Here is a 6,267-nt window from a genome sequence, read left to right on the forward strand (position 1 = left end):
TAACAAAGAAGCAAAAAGCAAACATATTCACAATATTCACATATATACAATAACCAATAACATAACACCATTGCGATTCCCCGGCAACGGCGCCATTTTGATGAACGGATTTTTGACGGTATAGAATTTCACAAATGAATTCTCGTTGCAAGTATAGTTTCCAATCCAATCAAAAATCCTTTTATACAAAAGATTGTTTGTCACAAGTAACAAACCCCTAATTTTATAAATTGAAGTATTCAAACCTCGGGTCGTTCACCCTAGGAATTACAATAAAGTGCCTTGTTATTGGTTAGAAATGTGTTTTGGGGTTTTGGATAAGAGGCATGAAAAGTAAATGGCAATGAAAATAAACTAACAACTATAAAAGGCTCTTGGCAAGGTATGAAAATTAGAAGTCCTATCCTAGTTATCCTTCTCAATTGTAATGAGAATTGTTTCTCTCTCTAGAAACTAGTTCTAACTACTAAACTAAACTAATGGTAACTAACATGTGTTTCCCTCTTCACTCCTTGGGTTAAATAGCATCAGAAATGAGTTGGATTGGACCCACAAGGCTTTAGAATTTGCTGGCCACGTTTTGCTTTAAGTGAACCAGGTGGCAGCAACGGCGTGTGCGCGTACTATGCGTGTACGCGTCACCATGCGTGGTTCAACCATAGAAAATCTTATATCGTTTCGGAGCCCCGGATGTTAGCTTTCCAACCCAACTGGAACCACATCATTTAGACCTCTGTAGCTCAAGTTATGGTCGTTTAAGTGCGAAGAGGTCGGCTTGACAGCTTTCCGGTTCTTTCATTTCTTCATGAGTTCTCCAACTTTTCATGCTTTCTTTCTTCATTCCCTTGATCCAATCTTTGCCTCCTAAATCTTAAATCACTTAACAAACATATCAAGGCATCTAATGGAATCAAGGAGAATTAGATTTAGCTATTTTAAGTCCTAAAAAGCATGTTTTCACTCTTAAGTACAATTAAAGGAGAATATACAAAACCATGCTATTTCATTGAATAAATGTGGGTAAAAGGTGATAAAATCCCCTAAAATCAATACAAGATAAACCCTACAAATGGGGTTTATCACTGGCCAAGAGATTTTATTATTGTTAATTTATTTTACTTGTCCAACTAACCTTTTACCTTAATCCAAGACCCCAAAACATATCTTTCCATAACCAATAATAAGAACATACCTCCCTGCAATTCCTTGAGAAGACGACCCGAGGTTTAAATACTCGGTTATCAATTTTAAAGGGGTTTGTTACTTGTGACAATCAAAACATTTGTACGAAGGGATTTCTGTCGGTTTAGAGACTATATCTACAACGCGACTGTTTTTATGAAATTCTTTACTGGCAAAAATCCCAACGTCACTGGCTCTGAGACCAAGGCCAATGAAGAATTAGTCGAAAAAGAAGCTCCAGAAGAGAAGAAGGAATAAGTAGAGCGCGCCCTCCTAAGCGTGCAGATAACCCATTCCCTGATTCTCTTAACACTTATCCGACCTTGCCAAGGGCTCCTGAATACAAGCAAAAAATGCCATATCCTCAGAGGCTTCAGAAGGCTTCCAAAGAAAAGCAGTTTTCCAAATTTTTAGATGTCTTCAAAAAGCTACAAATCAACATTCCTTTTGCAGAGGCTCTTGAGCAAATACCTCTTTATGCTAAATTTATGAAAGAGTTGTTGACCCATAAGAGGTATTGGAAGGAACAAGAAATAGTGGTGTTAACCAAGGAATGTAGTGCAATTATTCAACACAATCTCCCTGAGAAAATGCCAGACCCAGGGAGCTTTGTTATTCCTTGCACCATTGGAGATGTCACCATTCAGAGAGCTTTATGTGACCTTGGAGCTAGCATCAATCTAATGCCACTTTCAGTGATGCAAAAGCTTCAAATTGAGGAGGTAAAACCCACTCGTATTTCTCTTCAACTTGCTGATCTTTCTGTTAAATTACCTATGGATGTTGTTGAGGATTTACTTGTTAAAGTAGGACCATTTATTTTTTCTATTGATTTTGTTATATTAGACATGGAAGAAGAGGTAAAATCCTCTATTATACTTGGTAGACCCCTTTTTAGCTACAGGTAGAGCTCTAATTGATGTGCAAAAGGGTGAATTAACCTTGAGGGTCAATGAAGAACATGTGGTTCTAAATGTTTTTGAGGCTCTCAAACACCCTAATGATTCTGAAGGGTGCATGAAAATAGATGTTATTGAACCACTTGTTCAAGAGGTACTGAAAGCTGAGGTGCTTGATGACATTCTAGATCCTGTTTCTGAGTATGAATTAGTTGAAGTTGATGATTTACCACCCCAGAAGACGATGGTTTACACGCCTAAATCAGAAGAGGAAGCCCCCAAGCTTGAGCTCAAACCTTTACCTCCTTCCCTGAAATATGTGTTCTTGGATGAAAATGATTCATATCCGGTGATTAACATCTCTTCCTTGAAGCCTGAAGAGAAAGAGGGGATTAGTATGACCAAGTGTATGCACAAGATCTTTCTTGAAGATGATGCTAAACCAGTTGTGCAACCACAAAGGAGACTCAATCCAACCATGAAAGAGGTGGTCCAAAAAGAGGTAATGAAATTATGGGAAGTAGGTATTATTTACCTTATTTCTGACAGTCCTTGGGTAAGTCCTGTGCAGGTAGTTCCCAAGAAAAGAGGGATGACAGTGATCCAGAATGAAAAGAATGAGCTTATTCCTACAAGAACAATCACATGATGGAGAATGTATATAGACAACAGGAGGCTCAACACTGCTACAAGAAAGGATCATTTCCCCTGCCTTTCATTTATCAAATGCTTGAGAGGTTAGCTGGTCATGCTTTTTATTATTTTCTAGATGGATATTCTGGATATAATCAAATTGCAGTGGACCCTCAAGATCAAGAGAAGACAATATTTACATGCCCCTTTGGAGTATTTGCCTACAGGAGAATGTCATTTGGACTTTGTAATGCTCCAACAACTTTTCAGAGGTGTATGCTTTCAATTTTTTCTGACATGGTTGAAAACTTCATTGAGGTATTTATGGATGACTTTTCTGTTTTTGGTAATTCTTTTGAATCCTGCCTTAGGCATTTATCTCTTGTGTTGAAACGGTGTCAAGAATCAAACCTTGTTTTGAATTGGAAAAAATGCCATTTTATGGTCACAGAAGGTATTGTTCTTGGATACTGGATTTCAAGTAAGGGGATTGAGGTTGACAGAGCAAAGGTGGAGGTAATTGAAAAATTACCACCAGCAGCAAATGTTAAGGCAGTCAGGAGTTTCTTGGGTCATGCAGGATTTTATAGGAGATTTATAAAGGACTTTTCTAAAATTGCTAAACCATTGAGCAACCTATTGGTTGTTGATGTTTCTTTTGTCTTTGATTCTGATTGTCTGCATGCTTTTAAAACTCTGAAAGTAAACCTTACCTCTGCTCCCATTATAGCTCCCCCTGACTGGGATTTACCATTTGAATTGATGTGTGATGCCAGTGATTTTGCTATAGGAGCTATTTTAGGATAGAGGCATGGTAAGCTTGTACATGTCATTTACTATTCCAGTCGTGTGTTAAATGATGCACAAAAGAATTACACAACCACAGAAAAGGAATTATTAGCTGTTGTGTATGCTGTTGATAAGTTTAGGTCTTATTCACTTGGTTCTAAGGTTATTATTTATACTGATCATGATGCTTTGAAGTACCTTCTAACCAAACAGGATTCTAAACCAAGATTAATCAGATGGGTGTTGCTCTTTCAGGAGTTTGATATTGAGATAAAAGACAGGAAAAGGTCAGAAAATCAAGTAGCTGACCATCTCTCTAGAATTGAGCCTGAAGCAGGAGTACAACCACCCACAACTATGACTGAGACATTTCCGGACGAGCAGTTGTTTCTCATTCAGCAGGCTCCATGGTTTGCAGACATTATAAATTATAAAGCCATGAATTTCATTCCAAAGGAGTTCACTACAGATGTGAAAAAGCCACGAATCTCCCTGCCAACCATGAAATTCCACAGCAGGGGATTCTTGAGGTTGAGTTATTTGATGTGTGGGGTATTGACTTCATGGGACCTTTTCCACCCTCACATTCAAACAACTATATTCTAGTGGCAGTTGATTATGTGTCAAAGTGGGTGGAAGCTGTGGCTCTACCCACCAATGATGCCAAGGTGGTCATGAGCTTTCTTCAGAGATATATTTTTAGCCAGTTTGGTATCCTGAGGACACTCACTAGTGATGGAGGAAGCCATTTCTACAATAGACAGCTAGACTCTCTTCTGCAGAGATATAGAGTCCATCATAAAGTGACAACCCCCTATCACCCTCAGACAAGTGGACAGGTTGAAGTTTTCAATAGGGAACTTAAGAGGATTCTAGAGAAGATCATTAGTGTTTCAAGAACGGACTGGTCTAAGAAGCTTGATGATGCTCTCTGGGCATACTGGACAGCACACAAGACTCTCATTGCCATGTCTCCTTATCAGTTAGTTTATGCAAAAGCCTGTCACTTGCCAGTTGAGCTGGAGCATAAAGCTTTCTGGGCAATCAGGTATCTGAACCTTGATTCAGAAGCTGCAGGAATTAAGCGAATGCTCTAGTTAAATGAGCTTGATGAATTCAGATACTCAGCCTATGAGAATACCAAGCTCTATAAGGAGAGAACCAAGTTATTACATGACAAGAAGATTACGATTAGAGTCTTTGAGCCAGGATAGCGAGTGCTTCTGTATAATTCAAGGCTCAAATTCTTTCCAGGAAAGCTGAAATCCCGGTGGTCAGGACCGTTTGTGGTTACCAGAGCTTCACCATATGGTCATGTGGAAATACAGGAAGAAAATTCTGACAGAAAATTTAGAGTGAATGGCCAGAGGTTGAAGCACTATCTTGGAGGCGAGATTGAATGCCAGAGGTCCGCTCATCTGCTGAATTAGCAAAAATGACCGTCAAACTAGTGACATTAAAGAAGCGCTTGTCGGGAGGCAACCCGATAATTTTGTATCCTTAGTTATTTTCGTAGTAGTAGTTTTCTTATTTATCTGATTCTTATTGAGTTTTAAATTCTCTAAATAAGGACCCATATCTCTCTGTATTTTCATTCATTATTCTTATGTTCTATTACTTGCTTGAGGACAAGCAAGATTTAAGTTTGGTGTTGTGATGCCAGGGCATCTTGGCTAGTTTCACAAGCCATTTTTAGTATGTTTTAGGTTAGTTTCATATATTTTCTTAGGCAATAAGCAAGTATTTGGTTGAATATGCATTCATATATTGATTCAATCAAATATTGTAAATTCTAAACATTTTCATCAGAATAATTCAAGGATTGAATGATGTAATGAATGATGCATTATCTTATGACTAGAGCAAGGCTTTGATGTAAATTGTTTGATTGATTTCAGGTAAGAAGAAGCAGAGAAGACCCACATTAGTGCCACTGACGTGGGCATTAACGTAGAGCAAATCAAGATTAGGACCATTAGTGGCAACGTTGGTGCCACTAACGTGATCGAAGGAAGGCTTAAGGAAGAATAAGCCATGTTAGTGGCCACGTTAGTGCCACTAACGTGAGCCATTAACGTGGAAAAAAGGGAGTTTGGGACGTTAATGGTGAAGTTAACACCATTAACGTGGTTGAAGGAAAAACCAAGGACAAGGAAGGCCACATTAATGTCACTAACGTGGGCATTAACGTGGACTTAAGGCAAAAGTGATGCCGTTAGTGGCCACGTTAGTGCCACTAACGGAAAGGGTAACATGATTCAAGGGAGATTGGAGACGTTAGTGACCACGTTGGTGTCACTAACGTCTTCGAGCCAGGACTTTACACATGATGTTACCCCCACTAACGGCCTGACTAACGTGACTACTGCCTAACTTAAACTCTTCCAGGAAGCTGAGCAAAGCCCAATGGGTTTGTTAACTACTTCAACTAAGGCCAAGGGCCCACATCCAGAGACTTGCAGACTCAATTGAGGAGTACAGAAGTAGTATATATAGGAGCAGTTTTGAACTAGAAGGGGATTGGGACATGAGGGATCTAGGATTGTAAATACTCACAATTCACTTCTCTTTGTACTCAATTTACTTTCAATGCACTTTACATTTCCATTTTCCATTCCGAGAGCTATGATCAACTAAACCCCACTTCATTGGGGGAGGGAGCTCTGTTGTAATTCAATGGATCAATCATAGTTCTTATTGTTCTTCTTCTATTCATTCTCTTTGATTGGCTTGAAAGCTTTTGATCTTCATCCAATTGGGTAAT

This window comes from Arachis duranensis, chromosome 1, assembly GCF_000817695.3.
Source record: "Arachis duranensis cultivar V14167 chromosome 1, aradu.V14167.gnm2.J7QH, whole genome shotgun sequence".
In the NCBI taxonomy this organism is placed as follows: Eukaryota; Viridiplantae; Streptophyta; class Magnoliopsida; order Fabales; family Fabaceae; genus Arachis; species Arachis duranensis.